The sequence below is a fragment of the Tyto alba genome, unplaced genomic scaffold (genome assembly GCF_018691265.1).
Source record: "Tyto alba isolate M040663 unplaced genomic scaffold, T.alba_DEE_v4.0 Super-Scaffold_16, whole genome shotgun sequence".
Classification (NCBI taxonomy): Eukaryota; Metazoa; Chordata; class Aves; order Strigiformes; family Tytonidae; genus Tyto; species Tyto alba.
Window position 1 is genome coordinate 3,483,238 of NW_024881278.1, and position 26,459 is coordinate 3,509,696.

Sequence of the window (26,459 nt, forward strand, 5' to 3'; positions counted from 1 at the left end):
GTACAAAATACTGCCTGTAGCAGAAAACATCAAGGTATGACATACTTATACAGAAAGAAAGGGCAAATTGTTTTTTTGTTTTTTTTTTTTTTTTTGTAGCAACTGATGTTAAATTTCACAAAGAGGGTACTCCAGTTTCTGTAACAAACAACATGTCCAGCTTGCTTTTGTTATTCATCCGGACCACAACAAAATGTCTTATTCTGTTCTTACAACAATTAACTGTAACAAGCAGAAGCAGCAGGGAGAAGAAAAGCAAAAAAATCCACAAAAGACAACTGAACTTCCAAACATTTATGAAAGAGATTGAGGACCAAAAGATATAACATCTGACAGAAGGGTGATACATATCCTTGCAAGGTAAAAGCTCTGCTTGTATCGGCAGCCTGACATTGCTAGGCAACTCACACTGAAGCACCAAGGGTGTATCAGAACAAGGCGTTTGTTAATTGCTGTAAAGTCATTGTGTCATTTTATTACACAAGAAGTATCAGACACAACAGCAGCTGAAATGTTTTAAACAAACTCTGTTTTTTAAAAAATTGCTTACTGAATATGAGGTCTCATTCCCAGTATTTCCAGCAAGCTGCTGTGCTGAACAGATCTCATCCACTGTGCAATCTTGTGTAATTAACTAAAACAAAAGAAAGTTCTCTAATACCTGCTATTTCAAGGTGTGCAGGTTTTTACTTTCAGGATTGCGGCATAAAATCTATATGACTCCAAGAAAAGTTCAATCAGGCTTCCAAGCTACACAGAAAATATTCAAAGCCAGGAAGGACATCATAAGGCTTAATTACAGCATGCAAACGCAGCTGATTAAGATGAGCCTTCATGGGTCACAGAATCTTGTTAGAGGTTTAGCACTGGATTTTGATGCTGAAGTTTGGTTTGGTTTTACACGAATACTTACTTATACTTCTTAAAGAGCACTTTAATTTAAAAATAAGCCCAAATGTAACCTAATCATTTTTGGTGTTTTGAAGTTTAGATCGTTGGAGACACGTTTTCATTTAGGATACACACACACACAACATATGCATCCATATGCATCAAACAACCACTGCAGGTCAGTAACAATACCGAGCCTTCTGAACTCCAGGACAGCCTGGTTATTGTTCTACTATAGCCAAATACATCATTACCCACTTGATTTCTGAACAGCATGTACTCTCTCTGGCCCCATATGAATGCCAAGACAGACTTCTGATGCTGTTTGTCAGTTGCCATGCTATTGTCAGCTATTTCACCCCTTGGGAATATAATATCCACCCACAATTTCTCATATTTGTGTTAGTAAACTCTACAGCACTAGCTGTATTTCCAGGAAAATGGTAACATCTTCCAACTGTTCTAATTACTGATTTAAGCTTTAATAGTAACAAACAGAATCAGTTTAGACATTATCAGTGACACTTGAATCACGTGCAATGGCAAAAGGGAAAACCAAAATAGAGCAATACTCTGGTATATCCCTGGAGAATATGGAGCTGGGAATATGAGATAAGAGAATGATGAGTTGTTTGGCCTGGAGCTGAACCTAATTTATGGGTGAAAAAGGCAATTCCAGATGCTTGTACCAGGTAGTACTCCCTTCTCCTTCTCTGTTGGGTATGTGTAGACTTTTCTGAACACTACTGATTGCAGAAAAAAAAATGAAACATTCTCCACTGATGACTGTGGGATTCACTTGGGTGACCCAGAGCCCTTGGTGACACTAGTCCAGCAGATGAGAGCATTTAAGCAGACTGTAGTGACTGTTATGCAGTTTATCACTGAACCTCAGCTTAACCTCTCCAGAAGGATTTCACAGATTAACTATAGACCACAGCAATGGGCTCCCATAACACACAGGTATGCATTAAGGAGCAAGACATTCAGGTGCACCACAAGGAATTGTCTGGAAGAACAGTTACTTTCCTTGGGGCTTGAAATCTTGGATGTTCTGAATGAAAAAAAATACTTCTAAAATGTAGGCCACTGATCCAATATTTGTTATTAGTCTGCAGGCTTTGCACCTCAGCAGTTTCATCTGTTGCCAGTGTTGCATGACACTCATCCATGGCAACCGAGTTCAAAATTCAATCATGAAGATGCTTCTCATTTAGCGAGAACAAGAACTGGATGGAACATTTGGTTGATCTTTTTGTTGGTTTGGTTTTGTCTTGACAGTTACTGAGGTTAGTATGAACCAAACAAGAGCTAGGCAAGTGCAAAAGCTGTGTTACAGTTCTATTAAGCTGCAATTTGGGAGTGTTTCTGGAGTACTAATAGCTGCCTGGGGAGCCCTGATGTACAGACCTGTGTTTCTATCTGCAACTTTATGAAGTTCCTCTTCACCAGCTGGTCATCCATGTGTTATGATCCCCTGTCTACTCCCCCACAAACTAAGCAGGCTCTCATTGTGGAAATAATGCTACTAATAGCCGTCTCAGAATTTACCAGTCATCTGTTTTCCAGTGACAACAACCCGTGCCCACCCAAAGGATACAGTTGCTCCCTACTGTTCCTCAAGCTGCCTCCTCAATTAATAAAACTGTCTCTTTGAGTCTTGGCTATCTCAAGCTATTGGATCAGTTTACAAAGACTTCAGTGACACTACCTGCTCCCTGATCTTCCTTCCAACGTCAGTGAGTTGTTCATGTCTCTAATACACATGCTACTCCAGCAGCAGTTAAACGACAATACCAAAAAAAGTGTGCATGTGTGTGTGTGTTTTCCTTTGTTCTTTAAGAAGAAAATTGACTCCTGATGAAGTTCAGTCTGACATCTCCACAGAAACCAGTGAAAGATGGTGGCAGGCTGAGATTTTAAAATATTATAAGCCAGTACTGCTGTGAAACACATAAGACCTAGAAATCACGTGCCAAAGTAACAGCTTCTTTGTTCTCTGATACTCTTAATCAATTTCATTTTACTAATTACAGGATAATATATGTGAAGCCAAGTCACATACCTTTCTCTAAATACACACACACACACACAAAATTGATTCAGAGTCATACAAGAGTGGACCAAAAGTTTAAACTGATATACTGAGAGAGGGAGAGAATGCATTAGCATCACATTTGAAAATTCTACTCAACTGTGATTTCTAGTTCATGAGCAAGCAACTTACAAAGCAGTTCTGGACTGGATAGACAAACAGTGATCTAATTAGACTGATGTGCTGGGAAACTCTTCCTTCTGTGAAGCAATAAAACAAGATGATCAGTATAAAACTTCGTGTTACCTGCTAGATCTCATTATAGGCAAAACCACCCCTCCCATAGTCCACAAAAGTACAGTATCAAGACAAACACTTCAGAACAGGATTTAGTGACCTCACTGTTAAATCTTTCATGGGAAAAGTTTTGCTAAACAACCTTGCATAGAAAAAGACAAGTTGTGGCTGGTAGCATCTGGATGAAGCATGCTATTCCCCACACCACCATGCCAGGACAGATTTAACATTCATAAAGCATCCTGAATGATTAATAATCACCACAAAGGAGCAGCTGAACAGTGCTGCCACATTTGTATCTTCCCAGAATAAATGCTAACTGATTTTAATTGTGTTTCATGCCTTTCATAGATGAGCAACATAAAGTTGGGAAGATTCATGTCAGAATGAGTGAAGAGAATGGAGTAACAAGCTCCAGTAACACAGGACTAGTAACACAGGAGTAGAGCATGAGCATTATGAAATATGAGGACACTGATCCTCCTGCACATCCATTCCTAAGGTTTCTAAGCATCCTGCCTGCCACACAGCCAGGTTTCACCCACAAGTTATTGCAACCAAAACGTTTAGCAAGGGCATGATAGTATCATCTGTATTTACACACCACCTCAGAGCTACAGCCATAGGCCACACGTTATTTTGTCTGGCGTTGTACCAAAACAGAACCAGTTATTCTGTGTCCCGAACAGCTCATGGGAAAAGTTGCCAGAGATGCACATAGCTAAACTGGAAGGGTATGAGGGGCTTCAGAAATAACAAGATAATGCTTGACATGAGAGTCTTAAAACAGTGAGAGTCTCAAAACAGTTTGTTTATTGAAAAGAGACTTTATATGAGTAACTGAAGAAGGATAATGAGGCAGCTTGTCAGATGTTATGTTGGCATCTTTTGCTGCAAGAGGCTGCAAAAATTAGAGTATAAAGGTCTTGAGTTAAGAATGGAAAAAATTAATAACGAAGGCTTGGGTCATGGATTGAGCAGGTGTGAGAGTACATTTCTTATTACTGAGAGAAACACAGCAGAGGCGACAGCCACTGGGAATCATGGTGAAGAGCCCTGAAAGTACAAAAGGGCAGCTGATGTTTGATATACAAGAAGCCAGGAGAAGGAGAAGCAAACAGGGCAATGACACCATCAAAGGAACAGGCTAAAAACTGCAGAATGCTTTCACATTGGTGAAGTGAAGACTGCATTTATCAAGGCAAGCTTGTTACAGTAACAGCAATGTGACATAGTAAGAATTTGGGGAAACAATTAGATGTGTGCACAGATAAGCTTTTTCCAGCAGATGTTAAGCATCTGACATGCAATCCCCTCAGGCAACAGTCTTCAGTCTGTGACCCTAGAGATCTAATACCTAAAATCGTCGAAGAAGAGTCATGGTGGTGCTCACAGCACAAAGTAAATCAGGGGCATGAGGGAAGAAGCAGAAGAATCTGGGGGAGACCAGGGAGGACAATGGAGGTACTGAACAGCAGGAGTGCATGAAAAGTGAAAACAGCTTTTAGCTCTGTGTGTGAGTTTAAGAGAAAACTGAAGATGAAGAGGGAGACTGAATATAACCAAGTGCACCAACAGTAGATGGAGCTGTGAGATAAGAGAAAAAAATAACCTTTAAGGGTACTGGTTAAAATAGCAATTCTGAGTTTGAAGGCATAAAACCTACCTTCATGTTAAGTCTTGAAACACAATCTGCCAGGGTTGAGTTTGATATGAGTGTGACAGCCATACCATATTAGCAGAAGGAGCTGAAACAACCTGTCACTTCTTTTTCCTGCCCTTAGATAAGCAAACATTGCCCATGCCTAATGCAGGTTAAATCTCAGCCAGCGTGCTGTCAACCAAGTGCCGAGATCAGCCAAGCACTGGGCAAATACAAACTCGACCTGATTTAACAACCATATTGAGGGGTTGTTCACATCCTTCATGCTCTGCAGTTCACACTAGGTGCTAATACCATTTGAAAATTTTCACAGACTCATAAACGAGAACTTTGTACTATTTTCTGAGTTCTCTTAAAAATAAAGGAATTATTTATGAGAAGTCTGTTGATCTCTGGAAAGGAATAAGTAATACTTTGAGTTAAGGGCTAATAATCACTAATGATATATAAAAAGATCTGCAGAGACAACTGGTATCACTCAATCACCATAAGGAAGTCCATAAATGGACTTTACCAACACAGGCTCTGCTTCCTATCCAGGTTCAAAACAAAGCTGGACAACTCTAATAACTCCAGATGGAACTATGAATTTTACTTGAAACTTTTCTGTAAACAGGAAAAAAACCCAACCTTGGTTCTGCACAAAATAGATTTCTGTATTGGGCAGCATACAATAAGCCTGTCAAGCATAAGAACAGCTTTATTTGTCAGGGATCTAACAACAGTTCCTAGGATAGATTTTGACATCCGATTCTTTTGTGAACGTTCTCTGAAAGAAGCAAATTCATGCTTATATGAAACTAAGGCACAAAAATGGAATTTCTTCTAGCCTTGTTCACTGAAGAAAGATCCCAGTAACACTCCTGCGAGAAGAAGCAACAAAGGGAAATTTTATATACTCTTTAATCCCTACTTGAATGAGGAAACCCCACTCCTCCCCCCAACTTTACGTGTAATCTCCAGTCAGCTTTCTTCCAGGAAAGAAGAACTGCACCCACCATCACCACAAATCTTTCTGGAGGACAGAACACGCAAATGATCTATCGGATTATCAGACCTATTTTTCAGACACCTGGAAAAGAGCCTGTATCCAAAAGCTTGTCTGCTGGTCTCATCAGTTAGCTTGATAAAAGATATTATCTGGTCCTACATATCTTGCCTCTCTCAAGGTAAAGAAGAAACAAGTGTTTTGTATATAAGTACCTGATTGGCAATATTTACTAACAATTCACAAGAGGGGCCACTGAGGCCTAACTGTATCACACGGTGCTAATTGCAGTCTGAGGCCTACTTAAACAAGCTATCAAATGGACTGTCAAATGGGAATTATGTGCATAGCTACAGGATAATAAAGTATATGGTTAATTTTATCAACAATAACAGACTTGAAGTACAGGGTAAATTTCAGTTTGTAATTGCATAAATGGGTCCACAATCACACAGCTGGCCTGCTGTACATCAAGCAATCCATTTCTCTTATTTTTGTGAAGCTGAGCTTTAAACCATGTTATGTAATTTATAAATCACCATACGGAAACCTGCTGATTATACTGTGCATGCCAGTACTCAACCAAATAATTTCCAGACCCAGTGAAAACCACAGAATTGTTCTGAGGCCCTTCAGACTACTGATATACATGCTCATTATTTGCTACTTAACATTAATGTACAGCTAGATTTAAATTACAACATGGTAGGGCTGGTTGAGCCCTTTGTTATTTAAAACAGTTTTACATGTTAGCTTTTTAAAAATCAGCATCATATCAAAGGCACAAATGGCACTAACAATCTAGTTCAACACACAAAAGAAAACTGTCACTGCCAGACACCGTTTCAGCATAGAGGCTGAATAACAGAGGGAATCAGGACAGACAACCTGAGCAAGGATTGCCACCCCAGCTACCAATCACTGACAGACAGCATATAAATCCCTTTTCACCATTGCTGCAACAGGGACAACAGGTATACACGGACCCTTGCTTCACTTCTACTTGTCTACCTCTAATGTAAAGCTGAAGCCACCAAAAAAATCCATGGTGAGCAAATGCACAGCTGCTGCTGAGATGTCCTGCTTCCCACTGCAGAGCCTCTGCAGCCCTCTGTCTTCAGTGAACCTTGCTCCTTAAGACTTGATCAATAAAGAGACAACAAAGGGTTTAGACACACAGCTAAGAACCTATTCAAATGTGAATGGCACTGCTAGTACATGAACAGGAAAAGTAACCCAAAGGAGAGGGAATAGCAAGCATTTTCTACTTGTTTCTAAAAACTCAAACATTCAACTGCTGTAAGAGAACACAATAAAAAATAATGGAGCAATGTTTAGATCCAACACATGCCAAAGACAACAATACAAAATCTTTCTGGTCCCCAGTGTAGCTAGTCAGCTGTATAGTATGCTAAATGTTGAAATATTTTATTGTCGCTGAAGCAAAGAATTTGTGACTGCAAGCACTGCAGTAGACTTCCAGGCAGGGCAGTAATTTTTGCCACAATACAAGGACTGCTAGACCATTTGGAAGATTAAGAAGGCCAGCATTGACAACAACGCTGCTGGATGGGGATACAGGAAGGAGGGAGAGGGTAACTGCAGTGCTGCTTTCTTTTCTTGAAGAAAGTGGTCTCGATAGTTTTTATGACAACAAAGTACTTCTGGCCAGATCAAGTTGATCAAATCTGACTAATTCTGGCACCTAGTAGAAGCCATGTTCTCAGAGGAACTCCTAAAAACCCCGTAGCAAGCAAGTAGGAAAAGCGGGGGGTTTGTTCATCCAAGTCAAAACACCTGCATTAGGCAGATGTGAGCTTCCTCTGAAGGCCCTCCAAAACACATACATGAATTATACAAAGAACACAGAAATTACACAAGGAACACTGATACTTATTTTAGGGACACTGCTTCACCAGGAGCAATCTAAACTGACCACTACAATTTCCCAGTGGCAAAGACATTTTACAAGGTTCCCACCACCTCTGGTGCATAATGAAGTGAACTGGCAGTTTGCTGCTATCCTATTCACATGGTTGTGTCTGTGCAGCTGTTTGTGAGACTCTCAAATTATTTCAGGAGGAACAAAACCCAACCAAATCCTACATCTTTCTTTCTTTTTTCTTATTTTCTATACTCAGTTCATTGATGTGGGTTAAGGTTTGGATTGACAAACAGATACACGAGCACAGCCAAGGGAATAGAAAATTACAGTTGAGTAAGCAGAAAAAGCAAATTGAGTTGGGACAGGGAACTGCTAAAAAAGCTTTATACCTAGGGCAATACAACATGGAGCTGCACCCTCACATTTCTATTTCACACAGGCCAGACACATTCATCTTTTTCTTCAGCACCGCCTTATGTGTGCTTTAATTGCAGCATGCTAACAGCAGTTGGCATTTTACAAAAAGCTGGAACTAGGGATTAATGTTTTAAAGGATTTAAAGGCTGTGATTTCAAGCTGCTTTACAATTGTAAGGAACATTGACTTCTGCAGAGGGTCATAACAGAAGCAGCAAAAATCACGTCCAAATGGATGTGGGAAAGAAAGAGAGTATTCAAAATGATGAGATTTTAAGAGTCAGCACACAGTAATGTGCCACATCTACATCAATACATGGAAAAAGGAGAACTAAAAACTCTTAACTATTTGGTGGACTTTGCACTTGCTGCTTCCCTTCTGACTCACACACCTTTCTGTTAGTTCTGGTGTACATATGTATTGCAACCAACAGCCTGTCCACCATTATGTCCCTACTGTGAAATCCCGGACTCACATTTGTCAATGGGGATACTTGCACCTATGCCAAGAAACTATAGCAGGTGTTCTAAAACTGGGGTAAAGTAAATTACTTTTACAGGGTACAGAGAGATGGCTCTTCCCGAATAGAGGAAAAGCTCTGCTTTTAGCTTGGTATCCCATCACACTGATTTAGCTGTAGCCTCAGCATACCTGTCTGTACGCAGCATTCTCACCTGAACACAGCACTTGTATGGACACAGTTGTTACTGTGAGTTCCAGCAAAGTCACCTGCCCAACCATCTGCTACCAGTGTTATTTGAGCAAATCCAGTTTGAAGATCACTGCTTCACTGAAGGAATTTAAACTGCATGAGCCCACAGCAGTTACAGACGCTTGCGTCTCTCTCCGACAGATACTGTCTGCAGAGAATGGCTCCACACTAATCCTGTGGGCCCAAGGCTGCATCACACTCTTCCACAGAAGATGCTTGGATGTTCTTTTATATGTTTTTAGCATCAAAATCCCTCGCATCCCTCTTTGCAGAGACTCAAGCTTTCAACCTATATGCCAACTCAAAGTATCCAGCAATAAGTTTGTTCTGCGAACTTATGTCTTAGGAGCTCATGGGAACTCATTCTGTCTTGAAAATATGGTAACACATCACTCCTCTTCCCTGAAGCACTGTAGTCAATCTTTTGTATTAATTTCTCTCTTCACTTTTGAACATTTAGAATGTAAAATAAGGAATATCTCCAAAACCAGAAGGCCATTTTAAGAAAAATATCAACACGTACTCATAACCCCATTACAAAGATTTGCAGAATAGTCAAACAGAAGCCCACAGTTGCCACAGAAAGTAAACAAGAACCTTCTGTAAGACAGGCTGTGGCAGGAAGAGAGAGAAAAAGCTAAGAAAGTACTTTGATCACAGCAGTGACTGCCTCATTCAGCTTGACAAAACCCGTTGTCTGCTACTAGAGGCATCACCGATTCCTTCACCAGTGACTCGGGAGTGATACAAAACTGCCACTGCCTGGCAGCCACACTGAAATCACTGTGCCAAAACAATTCGGCCAACATTGGGAGATTAAAACAGGACTGTGCACTCTCTTCACACTCTGCAGGTGCCAGCGGTGAGGTCCTCAGCCCTCTTCCATGCTTCCCAAGTACAGCAGCATTCAAGGGACATCCTTCCCAGAGTGGCAGGCAAAGGGAAGTGGTAAAGCAGCAAAAATAGGGATTTCTTGCAAATGGGCCCGAATTTTGTTCTCAAGGGTATAAAATGTACACATGGAATAGAAATTAAATGCTAAACCCTAGCTAGCCTGCAAGCAGTGAAAATAAAAAAATTGTAAAAATTTATATACTTGCTGATGAACTGAGTGCTCCGAGCAGTACAATTCTGTGAAGGACTGTAAAGAAAAATTTAAGCAGAAATACCAAGTGATGACTCCCAAAACTTTCACTTTGTTTTCTTAAGGATTAAACCTGAAAACAGAAAAAGGTGGCCCCAGAGTGGCTGAAAAACAATTTATTAAGTTTTTAAATGGAGGCAGTTTGACAGTATGAAAAGGTTATGACAACATAATAAACTCACAGCAAAACAATACATTCTCAATAAAATAAGCAGCATATTTTACATTTAGTATTTCTATTTTATTTCCTTTTTCTTCATAACTCAGAATAAACCAGATTTGTCTCCTATATATCCTTCTTTCTCCTACATATCTCCTACATATCCTGATTGGAATGGAAAAAATATAGTGGCTGTAATTATAACTTGCTTGGAGAATAATAAAGTATTTTGGAGACCTGTAAACATCCATTATCAGCTCATGGTGATAGAAATAGAGAATCTATCGTGACTTCCATATATACACACTGCTTAGTGTTATTCCTTATTTTGCTAAGAAAATAAAGGAAGACTTTCTTATAGAAGAAGGATTGAAAGAAATGCTATTCCTTCTTACATGAAAAATAAAGTGACAGAGTAACTATTTTAATTTTTCCAATGGAGTACTATCTTCAAATTTCCTACTCACTCTTGCTTTTGGTTTGTCTCCAAGTGATTAAACTAAATGACTGTTAATTTCCCGTATACCACTTACATGGGCCACATTTGAGTTATTTTTGATCAGAAAAACTTAAACAATACTGTGTCTTTAAACCTTCAGGTTTAGGTCCACATTCATATTTACATAATGCTATTTATTCATTTCTAGGTACCAGCTTTAGAGTTCAGTGATAAAAGCTGTTTTTAAAAAACAAACCAGAACAAAACCCAAACCCCATAAATTAGGTTAATATTTATAATGCCTGAATAGAAACTCTTGCCAAAACACTGCCTTTGCCCTCGGTGCATTCATTTTACAAATCACGCAGATTTATTCATTACAGGACAGCAACTCCACAACCACTTGGTCAACAGCGACTCAATTGTTCTGAGCTCAAATAATCCAAAACACAAACTAATTGTCGAAGCCTCGCCTCAATGCGGTCATATCCTTATTTTTATTCCCCAGTAGCACCTAACTAATGTTTCACAGGAAGGCCATGTGCTGACTTCCTTGTGGCTAGTGTACTGACAAGCGAACAAGGTGCCTTCCGTAATGGGTAGTCCGCATGAGACCTGGTTTCCCAGGGCGAATGACACATGTGCCAAAACAATGTCATCTATGATCAGCTATCTAGTATATCGTGCTGTGGAGTTACCTGCAAATAAACTGTAATACAGAAAGTCTCATGCAATTTAAATGTGTTCAGTAAATGCTCACAAAGGTACAGACACGTTCTCTAAACCAAGGTTTGAGATTTTAAACTGTCTGCTGCATCCTTTAAGGCGATGATACTCACTAAATGTTTAGTTTACTATCTAATAATGAAGCCCATCACTACCTTATTTTTTCCTTTCTCTAATGCTTCCCTCAGCCTGACTGATTTCAATTCTGCCACATGAACTATGGCTTAATCCAGTATATCACCTGGACATACACTTAGCTTACATACACAAGTAGGACCCCTGATTTCAACTGTGTAGTGAATGCTGTGTCTTGAAATGGAATCGGTAGTAATTATATATTCATTACCATTTTAACCAGGAATAACAGGGGAGCTATTATTCTGATCAGGAGCAGCAAGATGAAGCATATGAGAATCATACTTCATTTACATGCAATCATTATTCCTTTTGAGACAAGGCTGGGGCACTGACACTGCCTTGAGAATCAGTCCATGGGGGTCACTTAGAAATGGCCCTCAGATGTCATCCCCTGTGCTCTGTGGCAGGACCTCTCTCCCCAAGAAGAGCCTGTCATGTCTGTTAACAGTAGTTTTCACCACTGCCACCCCCATGGATGAACAAACACGTGGTACAGGTCACCTCCAGCAAAACAGCACAAGGAATTATGCGAGGGCTCCTGGGAAAAATCTCACATCGAATATGAACAACTAGGATAGAGTTTATTTTCAATTCCTATGCCTCGGTTGGGGACAGGGAAAATTCCTCTGCAATCCTGATAATGTTACTAAGTCTTAATCAGCAGGGTTTTTGAAAAGAGCAGTCCAACCAATAACCACCACTAGAAGAAGACAAGACCTTCCTAACGCAACAAAATGCTGTCTTCTTAAGGAAATTCCAGAAGACTCCCACAATGTTGTCTATTCTGGACTCCTGGATGGTCTGGGTATTTACATTTCTACATGTATTCACATGAACAACTCTCTGAGACTGGAAACCACTGTGGCAGTGATTTATTCACAACACTATTTCTTCTGCTGAAGTCAACTCAAGTTTGCAACTGGCCCAACAGCTGATGGGTCATCAGTCCCAGGAGTATCCACACTTGTGCACGTAACGCTGCCCTATTTGTATTTTCTTTTTTAAGTGATCTAGTACAAGATGCATCTGCAACAACACAGTACTCATGGAACTCACTAAACTTTCTGTTACGCTTCCCATTTTAAAAAGCATTCCTTTTGGAACTTATATATGACAAATGAGCTCTGAATATTGTGATGTCATTTGAATGGCAATGGTTTCAGCACTGTAAGCTTCTTATTCGCGTAGGAGTTCATGAACATGCACAAATATACATGATCTCACTATGGTCAAATGATCCTGTTTAGAACTGAGTAAAAAGATACACAGACATTTAATATACAACAGCAGTAAAAAAGTTGCATTCTTAAGAACATTAAGTCAAACATTTCCAGTATCAACAACAAAACTAAACTATAATGACATTTTCAGTTTGATGTAAAAAGACAGATAGATTATAATACTAAGGAAACAAAAAAGTCTAATTTATAAAGGAAATATGCAAACTTGCACAGAACCATACACATACCTTCATCCAAGCAGTTGGACTACATGATGTACACAGCTGAAATTCGCATTTCATTTAATAAGACAGTTTTGGCAAAGATTTTCATTCTAAGTTCACTACTAAAATGATAAATTGTCATTAATCACCTAAACGCTCCAATCAATTTCAATGTATGAATTACATCTTTCTCAAACTTTATGCTAACACTGTTTCCCTTTGTAATGGTTACTAGGTAAAATGCCACATAAAACTTCATGGATCATTGCTGTTTACTACTGTTTTCTATGAAGTTTATATAGAATAAAACATTATAAAAGCACTATTGCAGTTGGCATGCAAGATTTAAAAAAAAAAAAAAAAATTAGACTGTCAAGTAAGTGTCACCTTATTAAAAAAAAAAAGATCAGTCCAAAGTATCCTGTACTGAAATTATGAGAACACTCTGAACAGACAACATAACAAAGCTTTATGCAATAATTTAACTTAGGACTTCTAGAAAGACTACTTGGAAGTTGCATAAAGTTGCACTCCAATACAGAAAGGCCTTGATCTTTTAATTTTGCATATATTTAAGCCTATGATTGTACTCACTTCAATGAGGTTTGTAATGGAAGAATAGTAAGGCTAAAAAAAATTATTTGCAAAAAGGAGAACAAAATCAGCAGTTAATTCATTCTATGGGAAAACTGAGTAAAAACATGAACTAGAAATAGAGGAGCATTCAAGGGAGCTCTTGTGTGGAACAAGACTGTAGATTTTTTTTGTGGAGCTCCAGAAAAGCAAACAATAAGCAAACCCAAGAGTGATAAAAGATAAAAAGTGCAAGTGACCTAAAGGACAAATACAAAACTTCCTGTTGTTCCCTTATATGATTTTTTTTAATACTTCTATGTCTATATACTTATATACTTTTTTCAAGGTAAATTTCCTGTCATTTTGACTAGAGAAATTCTCCACTTGAACTTGAAATAGCATGACAGTAAGGTTTTCGGGTTTTACTTTACTTTTAAAGAGACAGGCAATAATTTGCATAGTAACTCTGTAATTTCCTTGCAACCTAAATCTCCTAAAGATACAAATAAATTCTTTCCAAAAGAAAGATGGGCTTCTTTAGGCATTCTTAGAATTCCCCCATGATCATTACTGAACAGAGGGACTGTTCATTGTGATCTTATCACTTATTCCCACATATTAGATATAGTTCAAAGTCTGCTTCAGTGCAGGCAGGTGGAATGCAAGCAATTTCATCTGGACCGCATCTGGCCCTTACAGAGCTAATTACAAAGCTGTATGGAATGAGCTTAGAGAAAACGCATGAAGTAATTTACAATACAATTACTTTGTGGTTTAAGACAATCGCAAACGAACCTGCATTAGATTTTTTTTTTTTAAAGTCGACCAAATATCTCTCTAACCTCTTATATTTGCCATACATTGAGAGTACAGAAAAGCCAACGAATTCTTATTTGTTAGTTTAAAGAAGTTGTACCATGAGAGCTGTGAAACCACAGCTGAGCTGCAGAACTGCAGCCAGCTTTTTAGAACTGTTCTGTGAGCTTTTACTAGCCATGTTAAACTGCCCGGTATAAGACAGCTTACAACACTTGTTCGCTCCCTCCTTTCCCCTAGACCCCACAAGACTCTAGAAGAGTAATAAACTGCATTCCTGGCTTTTGCAAGCTGCAATTTCTCCCAAGGATGCCCTTTTTTGAAGAATTTTGGTTATGAATCATACGACGAGTATGATTTTGAAATCAATCTGAATTCTGTCACTGACTTAAGAAGAACTAGGATTTCATCCAAAGAATGTTACCGTATGCTATTTAACATTATCTGTAGTGTAAACTGTGATGTGAAATATAGTCTGACTGTTAAAAGAACCAGAAAATTGTCTAGCAACTTCCTGGTTCACCATATTTCTAAAATTTGTCTGGTATTAACTCAGGCTCCTTTTTTTCCAGTCTCTACAAAAGAACTTTTTTATTAAAAACAAGTAATAAAATTTAAAGGCATAAAAAGCTAGCGAGTTGCTTCACCAGGCAAAAACAGGAACATTCCTAAGTATAAATTTTCACCAGTACTGTAGCTGACTGGTTTTGTTATCAATATTATTGACTTGACGAAGACTGGAAATAGGATTGACAGGAAATTATACAGAGAATGGAATTCTTGACACTTTAAAGACATAACGTCTTGGCTCAGAACATCTGATCAGTGATAAATTGACCCACATGCATAGGGGCAGCCAGCATGACTCTTCTAGCTACATGGTTGGCGAGATGCAAGATGCATTTAAAGTGTTTTAAAATAGAAGAAAAGGGAATTACCTGCAGAACTAGACTAGGGTTTTCATCAATACAAGAATTTTGTTGTTGGAAGGCAACAGGGCATGACAACCATTGTACATAAAAAAGGAATCTACGCTTCTCAGCCGGCAGCATCCCTGATCAGATGCCAGACTGCAAAAACGCCAGAGTAATTGCAACTGGCCTGCAGAGACACTGTGCCCGCGCTGTACACAGAGCAAGGTGTGAACCTCAGCAACACCTGAGCATCTCCTACCAGACAGCCAGGGTGTCCTCGCCTCAAACTCAGCTGGCTCAGTGCAGGCTCCAGCTACAGCACCAGACCTCATGGAGGTAGCTTGGGTCGACAACGTGGTTAGGTTCAGCTGCAGATTTAGGTCTAGAGCTATCACCAGCAGTACAGATTTAGACTATCTGAATTTAAAGATTACACGGGATAGCCTTCACTACACCACAGTCAAAAATGGTGATTTACAGTCGAAGCTCTTCAGGTAGATAATGCCCTACTATGTATCATTAGGATACCTGTTCGCATTCACACAAAATTCTCTCTGTATTTTGCGTCCAGCCAGACAAACAATGAATTTTCAACAGGGGACATTTTACCAGATTCTGTTGCAAATACTGCCTCATACTTTGCACGTAAAGATTCTGTTCTTAATTTTTTTTTTTTTTTATGTAAGGGTTCTTGCAATGTTTTGTAACTTTTCTATAGGTATTTCAACCATTCTGTTTACATTAAGAGAAATCCATTGCTCATGTAAACTTTCCAATTGCAAGTTAGAACTAAAATGGTGCCTTATATGAATCACTGTGTATTAGCCTCATTTTGGCTTTACCTCTGCATGCGTACCCTGTACTTTACCTGTGTATTTGCAGTTCTATAAACAAAACTGAACAAATGGTCCACAACTGATTAATCCAACTCAACTGGTACATATTTTATTTCATTTATTTTTAAAAAGGGAAATGTCTTATGCATGCCCCAACTATGCTCATCGTAATTTAACAGTAATGTATCCAGGCAGCCTTTAAGTCGATGAACCTTGGCTTTTCACCAATTTGCAACCCACTGCTGTTCCCTACCACCAGTTCCCTGCCATCCATTCCTATCACCCATCTCCCCATGCAATCAGCAGTCTTCCACCCATCCATTAACAGCTCTTTGACTTTATGCCACTAAGAGATTACAATTCAACACTTCTCCCTTGATTAGAAGGGCTGTTAATTTAGGAAGATACCATTGACTTAAAATCAAATTCAGCAATAACAGTCCCCTCATTACAGCTTCAATCTCTCAGACTGCTAGCCCACTTTTATGATTTTATAGTAGTATCTTCCAATGCTTTATGCTTTTCTTGCATGCTACTGAGTGAGTGAAAGATAATTCCATTCTCTGTCACTCCCATAAGTGTTCTCCAGTTAGAAATAAATCGGACAAATAAACAATAAAAATAAAAGTAACAAGGAAAGTGACAAAGTGTGCAACTTCACACAGTGAAACTGCTCCTGAAAGATGCGCTTACAGGTCCTAATTGACTGAATGTAGAAAGGAAACATTACAAAATATCAACAACCACTGTCAAGGTAAAAATCTTCTGTACTTTACTGGGAGTTTTCTTTTCTGCTATCTTTCAGTTACAACCTACTAATACTAGTCCAGGAGTGCTTGAAACAGACTTGTAACCCTTAAGATACCTCAGATATTCCGAGGGATGCAAGAAGTGTCTGACAACAAGTATTAGGAAAAAAGGCTTCGTCGAGTTAAAATACTTATTTGAAGAAGTTAAATATTCCTTTGCTGTTTCTATTTCTCAAACGTTATAATTCTTTCCTCTGAGTGAGGCCCAACCTTCACTGGAAGATTCCGTTGTCTTAACTCTGTCAGTTTTGCATCATTAAAATACAAAATATGTACCCTCTTGTAAGGTAGATAAATCAATTTTTACGAAGATGACTGCTTTCACCCTTGGGCTTGTACTCCTTCAATTACATTACCCAGTAAAACAAATAAACAAAAAGTTTACAAAATTGGCTGGCAAAATCCTAATCAACACAACTTAAATTCAGGTGACTGTTGAATTGTATCAATCAAAACCTACCAGAAACTAAATTTCAAAAATGTATTCGTATCCAAACAACTCTGAATTGCACAAAGCAACTGTAGAGAATCATTAGTTGTGCAAATTTATTCTTGAATACCTAAAGGTTGGTTGGTCTGTTTACGCCGATACCGTTCTCAATCTAACCACCTCTCCACACATCAACTTCTCCGTGATAAACGAACGGCACAAGAACAAGCCTGCAAAGGGGCCAGTGTTAAATCCGTCAAGGTTTAAGGCCGGACACAGCCAACGCCGCTGACGTTAGCGGGGCCCATCAGCGTGACGCCGCGGGGGCCGCCTCTCGGCGTGGGGACCCGGACGGAGCCTCCCCCCCAGCCACGCCGACCGCTCTCAGCTCCGCTGCGTCGCTGCTGGCACCCACCCGGGGAAGGCAGGCGGGAGCTCGCCCGGCTCGCTGCACGACACGCACGGCATCAGCCACAGCAGGAACTTCACTCTGACAGTGCCGTCCTCCACGTCCTCCTCCCTGCGACCAGCCGCTTCTGTCCCCTAAGGACTCAACGGCCTCACCCTCTGCTGCAGGGAACAACCCCGGCATCACGCCACAGTAACTCGTACAGAGCCTAGAGGAAAGGAAAGACGGGAGAAAAGAGGGCAGCTTCATTACTCTTCGCCTCCCCGAAGTCTGGTGCCTCCACCCCTGCACACAGCTGCAACCCACGTGCTGTACCAGAAACTCTACCAGTCGACCCAGTGCCGCTCACCGCTTTGGCTGAGGCCGACCCTCAGAAACGGAGGGCATTCGTTCTCCATCATACTTGCCATCCTGGCACGCAATTAGCCCCTACTGCAAACCTGTAAAACGATCTGTTAGCACATGCCTTTCGTATCACACTAGCCCTCCTCCTTCCACATCTCTCTATTGATTTTTAAGCAGGCCAATACTGCTTTAACAAGGCACAGTTTCTGCATTAAAGAGGGGATAAGCAATGCAAGAGAAGTGCTAAATTCAGGACAGAGATTCTGTATTCCAAGTGCTCTTTGATAAATACGGTGAGAAATCACAGCATAATGTAAATAGATCCCTGTATCTGCATCATCACCTCCTCCTCCTCATCATCAGATGACACTAGATCATCACAGCCTGTTGCTTCATAAGACCACCTAACCTAACGGGAAACAGAATTATCCAGTGCTGTCTCTCCAGTTATTTCCCGTTTTGCAGATGTAAAATAAAACAAAACAAAACAAAACAAACAAAAAATCCCAGCCAAAACATGGCAAAGATGAGTTACTTGCCTTCTAATTTTGTCAAAATCTTCTTTTAGGAAATGAAATAAGAATTCTCTTTTGCTGTACTGCAAACGGAAATGACATGCTATGAGAGAGCTAAATGAATGCTATACTGCAGCTGAACAAGACAATAAAAGCATTGTGACAAATTATTTCAGTGCCCTACCATATATACTATTTTCCAGTTATGATTAAAAGCAGAGACAAGTCAAAAGGAATGATAATATTAATTCTGCTTGAGATACATTTCCTACCACACAGCAAACTACTGGGAAAGAAGGCCTGGTGACAGATTTTCTAGTCCCATACAAAACAGCCCCACCCAGCAGACCACCAAGATCAATAAATACAACTTCATTATACATTCCCTGAATATACTTACATTTTGTTAGCAATACTTTTATGGTTTAAAATCTAATAAATAAATAAACAATCTTAGAGTCATTGGGCACTGGCCCCGATCTATAGAACTCTATGCTGGTCTAGAGCAGGAGCTGGGCCTTGTGCTGTTATTACAGCAAGCACATGCGTAACTAAGAGATCACTGTCTCTTACATGAACATTCACTACTCATTAGTGTGTACTATGGGGTAGTGGTACTGCACCCACTACTTGTGTTACAATTATAGTAAGGGAAAAAGCAGGTAACTGCCATGTACTGTCAGTAGCCTCTTGGTACAATACAAGCCAGCCACAACTTCCTTCCAAAACAGGTCATGCAGCCCTCCTGAGGCTAATTCAGGTCCACTCACTCCTATGTTTGCCATAGGAATGAAGTAAGCAAAATGGCCTTAAAAGTCATCAGCAGTCCAGTATCTCCACCCAGTAGTAGCAATACTCGAATATGCCACATGTAGAGAAGGAAAACGCACAGGAAAAGGCAGTCAAGTCAATTAATTTTCAACTGCATTTTTGTCTTTGGAAAGCAGAAAATAATTTTAAAACATGTTTATAGGAGAAATGGGAAAGTATCTGCAGACACACTCTAATCAATTTTTTCCCTTCTGTGGATACATCCTAGAGCAATGCACACACTCCCAAACCTCCAGATCCCTAACACAATAAGGCCTGAGTTGATACACACACAGAAGAATATCCAGTAAAAGAAAATAAGCATTTCTTTTTACTAATCTTAAAATATCATATCTACAAATGATGCATTTTAGGCATGGGATGTAGTGAAAAAGTTCTAAAAAAGCATTCAGCTTTATAAGAATCTATTAATTCTGCAAAGCTCAGCTGATAAACTTCAGTTAATTATAATGCTTTCTGTGCATGACGTTCATCTGAGGTTCTGGAATTGCTTGGAAAACCTTAACTAGGTCTCAGAACACTGCTGTGAAGAAGGCATATTCTCTTTGCACAGAAGACAAGGTGCAGACAGCTTACGTGATTTGCCAAAGATCACCGAAAGGCTCTGGCCCTAAATGGCACTCGGCAGACAGCAGCAGAGCTGTTCTCTCCCACACGCTTATCGCTAGTCGTATCTCATAACCACCACATCACATACTTCTGTCCCCCACATAAGTATCTTACTCCTCTGATTTTCAGCCACAGATTGAGCTGCAGTCCATGGAGACTGAAGAGTTTTTCCATGGAAGGTACGCTTCCAGTTTGGGGCAGTTGTGTGAATTTCTCTTCTTTAATTTGAACTGGTCTACGCAGACAGAAATGTTCTTTAAAGCTAAAGCAAACTCTGGCTGGTATAATTAAATGTTGTGCCTGGGAGGCTGGAATACCTTATAGCATCACAGGTTTAAAATCCCATTTTCAGCCCTGCCTGATTACTTAAAACCACTACTACAAAACTGCAATGGATAAAATCTCATCTGAAGCTGATTAAATCTTTACTGATGTAATGGAAGAGTAGCAAACAAACAATTTACATTCTTCTATAGTTATTTACCTCTGCTGCAGCTTTTGGTTCTGCAACAGAGCATACTGTCTGCCAACTTCCTCTAACTTAAGCCCAAAACTTCTATTTCTTGCTGCCAATCATCAGCTTCAACAAATCATACTCATAAACATTGAAACATGCTTTCATTTGTCAAAAAAATCAAGACAGTAATTCAATTTGAAAGGATTTATGATAGCTGTAATACAAAAGTGAGCTGAGGCAACAAGATGACGAAGTGGTAAAAGAAAAGCTCTATCCCATAAAAAAACAGAAATGCTAAGGTCAAAGATGACTGATTCTTTTAATTGCTACCTAAAATACATTCAGCTTCCTGCACAGACTTGTATCAATGTGTCTAACAGGGTATTTGACGAATACACACTGTGTACCCATAACTAGAACCAGATCCACAGACAGCTCAAAAATCCCCACTATTCGGGTGTGATCAGCACGCATAGCACACGACCTTCTTGCTCATCAACAGATTTTCAGAAGAGCAGGTTCTGGTGTCAGTAAACCTGAGATGAAAGTGCACTGCTCTCCTGAAAAGCTGACATTTACCATGGAACCTGACTGACAGCTCAGCTTTGGGAGGGTGAGGTAGAGGTGAAAAATCAATTTCACACTGTCTCTATATATTCAACCAGCTTTACATATTACCTCAACCAAAGCAAATCATGAGTAATCCAAGCTTATCAGTGGGGTAAAGCTAGTGAAGCTGGTGTATCCAAGATGTTACTCCTTATTTAGGCTGAGATAAGTCTCGTTTTTGAACAGGGAACAGACCACTAATAAATGATTCTCCTTCCTTTCACATTTGGTCACAGTTTAGGCTACTTATTTAATCACTCCCTGACAATAAAAGATATACTTTAATTCATATTAGAAATCATTCTGCTGCTTCACACTATTCATTAATTTGAAACTCTTACATTTGGAACCATCATTTACCATTCAAACAGTACTTGGTGACATACAGAGACTAAAGAGTTGTCAAACAGAATGACACGCAGTTTTTAAATGTGAACAAAGCAATAAAGGCTTTTGGAAAAAAACAGCCTTGCAAATAGTATTTGGAAGTTGCAACTGTGGGCATAGCCAGCACTACCAGAAAAAAAAAAAAAAGGAGAGAAAAGAGGAAAAAAATAAAACCCCACAAACCAAAACCAATCAAAAACCACAAAAACCTTGAATGAAAAAACACTTGAATGTAGGCCTGCAAGAAGTGCAACATGCAGTGCTTCTACTAATAAAAGGTTGGAAGTAGCCCCCTGGGTACATAATAAAACTGAGTTAAAACGTTTCTCACACAGGTCCCATTGATGAGGCCCTGACAGAGAAAGTGAAGATTGGTGCTAAACTGAAACAAATAAAAATGAGGTCATGTCAGTACTTGCACATATCCATAGCAAGAAAATTGATGCTGTGACACCAACAGCCCCCACCTCACCATCCCCTCGATATTGAGGAAAAGGGCCACTGCCAGCCCCTGCAAAATTATATGAGTTCCAAGACACTATACTTCCCTTCAAAACAGTTAGAGATGTTTCGATTTACTGCTATGCTTAGAGATAAGTCCACTTTGAAAAAACCCACAATGATACGAACATACGAGTGCGTAATTTGGCCCCCAAGGGCACTGCATGTTGGGGAAAAAAAAAAAAAAAAAAAAATCCAATCTTTTAGCCCTCAGGCATGGGAACAGCTCTCATGAGAATATATGGACACATAATCCAAAGCAAATCAGTCAATAATTGGAAAACACACAGAACACACTAATTCCCTGAATCCACTTGCACAACCAGCCAGAGCCACTTGTTTACAGCGATTCAGATTGCAAGGAAGCTGAAGATAGGCTGCGTTAATTTTATATCGTATTTTTTAATTAAATCTTTCTGGCTACTCAGAACCCAATTTTCTCTTCGCATTATGAATCTTTATTGGATGTCTGTAAATAGAACATGGATTCATTTCCATATAAAGGGATCTAAATATACTACCCTACACTAATGGAAAAAACCAGAAAACATCGCGTTAACTAACAACCCATCTAATCTTTCAGAAACTTTACACACACATCCATAGAAATCAATAATACAGCTCATGCTGCTACCCGTCAGTCCCCCTGAATAACATACAGGCACTAGCAATGGGTATCACTTACATTTCAGTCCAGCTCTCCATGGTTAAAGAAACACTTCATTAAACCGAGTGAAAAGGAGTATCAGGCTGGAAAACAATGGCTTTTGAATTCCTGGTTTTACTTCAACTAGACTGGTGTTTTGCCACAGACTTTAGCAGAAGCTGAAATCACAAGTAATTCTGGAGAGTGCCAGAGAAAGAAGCAGAATTTCCCACTGTGCCTACATGAAGCAGAAATGCACGTTTTTGCAGAACAGGGTGTCAGTAGCAGCTGTAACAGCAACACCTTGAGAGGAACCTTTCCTCCTGCTTTCAAACCACGTAAGAGTCCAGCAGAAACCTGAAAGGACTGACTAGTAAAACAGGAGCTAAGTGAAGAGTTTGGGGCTTTGGGTTTTTTGTTTTTACAGGAGATGGCAAGCTTTATGGTAGGTTCATCGTTTCTCTTCAGTCCAATAACAGGGGTTTTCCTCAGGTCTTCACAAATAATTCAAGTTGTACATTCAGATGTGCAGAAGTATCTCAGTAGACAAAGGGTTATATGTGCACCCCTGGGTCACGTTCAGTAGACAATCCAGGGGGTTGTCTGTACTCAGGTTAATCCTTCTGTTGCATGCAAGTTATCACAATTTCTATTACACTGGTCACAATGCAAAGAACATCATGCATTTAAGCTGCAGTGTAATGAGACAAAAAAAGAAAAAAAAAAACCAAAACTGTGAAATTTTAGCAACTATGCATGTTTTGAACATACAATAAAATAAGGCATTGTTCATTCTGCATATTTTCTAACACATATGCATCTTTGTCAGGGAAAATATGTTCTTCGGATAGATAAAAATATTTATTAATCCACTCAACTGCTCATTTTGTTTAATAAAAAACCCCTATTTTAGCAATAAAGTGCAAAAAAATTAAGAAACCATTGGTTTAGAAGGTAAAACAGCAACAGATAATTCTATTTACCTTTCATAATATATACAATTAACGTTTAAGCTAAAAAGCAGAAAGTTTTGCATATACTGTTTTCAAAAAGTATTCTACCCAACAAAAAAGGGAAGGCTGGTTTCATTTCCAGGCATTGCCTGTTAACTGCTTAAGAACTAAATATCCATTGTGGAATTCTAGCAACTACATGACTGAATTGTTAAAATGACTGTAACACCATGCAATAATTTGATTGACTGTACTGAGACCTGTTAGATACTGAACGGTTCGGAAAACACAGGGCTCATTTAACCAGGAACTGATAGCTTCTTAAAACCTCACCAATTATTTATGAAGGAATAGTTAAGTTTTAAGAGAAATCTAATGTCTTAACTTTTAAAGCCTGAGTCATACAAGAATTAGCTTATGTTTATGATACTAAGCCATTTTAGCAGGAATGCTAGAAGGATAAAGCTTGGCTTTAATTATCGTATAGTATCACAAAAGAAAAAAAAATACATTTAAAAAGTAATAAAGTTATTTGACAGGCAGTCAAGCAAAAGCCATACAGTCTCAGGTAAGTCTTCTTGTATGGGGCATCACTGCAAGCAGTTAACTTTTGCGGAGCACGAATTATATCTGTAACACTGCATGGACTCCTAGGGTGTCTTTGGCTATTTATTAACAGCTTTAGAGGGTGAACTAATGCCTATCCCCTGTGTCAGGCTGCTATGACAGTCCTTGCATCAGTGATATGAAAGCCATTTCATTAATTTTACCCCTTCATGAAAACCAAACCCATACAAAAAAAGAGAGAAAAAGGACTAAAATCAGTTTGAAATCTGATAGTTCTGCTGCTCATTTAAGACAGGTTTAGGAATTATCAAACAATGCTTTGGCAAGGTCTGGTGTGTAAACTTCCCTGAAGTGATAAGTTGATAACATGCAACAGAAGCTGTTCCCGACTCATCCACAGACAAAATTTTATAGGTAATCACAAAGCACATCTTGTCTCCGGCTAGATCCCACATATAAGTGAAAGTCTAGAGCTGCTGCTGCTTTTGCTACAACCCCACGCAAAAATGGAAGTTGGCAGCTACAACCCTGTGAAGCCAGTTGGTTTACCTCTGCCTCGGGCACTGTGCCAGCCTGAGGTGGGAACCATGCTCTCGGGTCAGGGCTGTGGCAACGTGCAACTGTGGAGTATGAAAAATTGAGATTAAGGGTGTAAGCTCCTAGGCTACACATGGGAAGTAGTATGAAGGTGAAGGAGTGTCCTGGGTTGAGTGAGTGGTGTCGTTTTTTTGGTAGCAGGGGAGGGGGCTATAGGGGTGGCCCCCTGTGAGAAGCTTCTCGAAGCTCCCCCAGCTCCAAGTCAGCTCCACCTCTGCACCAAAACTGAGCCCATCAGCTGCGCCTCTGCGAGAGCGTATTTAAGAAGGGACGTGGTGAGGAGCAGTGGGACTGGTGAGGAGGAGTTGCTGCAGCTGCGTGAACACCAAAGTCAGTGGAGGAACGGAGGAAGAAAGGAGGGGGGAGGTGTGCCGGAGCAAAGACCCCCCTGTACCCTGTGCGGAGACAGCAGGGTGGCCCCCCCTGCCACCCATGAAGATCTATGGTGGAGCAGACATTGATTTATGGCCTGTGTTTCGCATGGTTGATCAAGGTGCTGTGCCCGAAGAAGGCCGGGGTCTCATGGGAAAAGGCAGCCCTGCTGCTGTAGTTCAGAGCTGGGAGGATTGCAGCATGCGGGGGAGTCCCACGCCGGAGCAGCTCGGGAAGGGCTGCAGCCGTGGGAGGGAATCCAGTTGGAGAAAGTTAGTGACCCATGATGGAGCAGTGTGGGGAACGCTGCGGCCCGTGGGAGGGACTCATGTTGGAGAAAGTTTGTGGAGGACTGTCTGCTGTGAGAGGGGGACCACGATGGATCAGAGGGAACAAGTTCCGTACACTCCCCTCACCGAAGATGAAGGAAGTGGCAGCGCTGAGTGCACCCCCCATTCCCTGCCCCTGCGCCACTGGGGGAGGAGGTAGAGATATTGGGAGCAGAGCTGAGCCCGGGAAGAAGGGAGGGGTGGGGGGAAGGTGTTCTCAAGATGTGGCAATGCTTCTCACTGTCCTACTCTGTTATGTGTTGTTAATGTCTGTAATAAATGTATGTTCTTTTTTTCTTCCCCTAACGAGTCTGCCTTTTGCTCATGATCATAAAGGGTTATTTTTTCCCCATCCCAGTCCTATCTCGAACCCCAAGCCTGGCTCTCTGTCCCTTCTCATTGCCGGAAGAGAAGGGAGAGAGCCGCTGTGTGGTGGTTGGCTGCCAACCAGGCTCAAACCACAACAAGGAGGTAGAGAGCACAAAGAAAAAGTTATATCGCAAGTTGGAGCAGAGGGATCTCATAGTATGGGGAAAGGGAAGATAAAGAACATAAAGTTATGAAAGCACAGTGGGAGAATGAAAGTTAGAGAAAGCAGGGGAGATGTGCCTAATTTCAGAAGTTGGACAATGTACATGCAGCCTGCGAAGCTGCTGCTGACAGGAACAGTACCTCCCGAGCAAGTTATGGCAGGGAACTCCTACCGTAAGGTTATACATAAGCTTCATAACAAATAGAGCTTTTGCTAACTTCTCCCTGAGCTTCACTGTTTCTAGCAGAGATACTTCTTCAGTACAGCCAAGACTCCCTAAACATACATCACTATATGGTACATAAAGAGGGATAATCCAGCTTTGGGACAGGGGGAAGGTTACGACACCCAGCTTCTAAAATGAGCAAGGATTGGCAACAGTTAGGGCCATTAGGATCCCCAAGCAGCCAGCTGCAGAGGTTCTTTTTCCCTACCTACACTAACTTCTGTCCTGTAACAGGAAATGCCTCCTCCTACCTT

The 26,459-nt window shown here is 40.2% G+C and overlaps 1 protein-coding gene across 6 annotated transcripts in view; it reads right to left on the reverse strand.

Moving 5' to 3' along the window:
* Nucleotides 1–26,459, reverse strand: part of PLCB4 (phospholipase C beta 4) — a 214,192-nt gene that overhangs the window by 131,668 nt on the left and 56,065 nt on the right. The window contains exon 1 of one of the 6 annotated variants that reach the window (XM_042789624.1): nucleotides 17,736–17,756. The exons of the other annotated variants lie outside the window; for them this stretch is intronic. The gene's annotated coding sequence lies outside the window, so the exon portion shown is untranslated. Of the gene's footprint in view, nucleotides 1–17,735; nucleotides 17,757–26,459 lie in introns of those variants that run through there. 6 annotated transcript variants of the gene reach the window in all.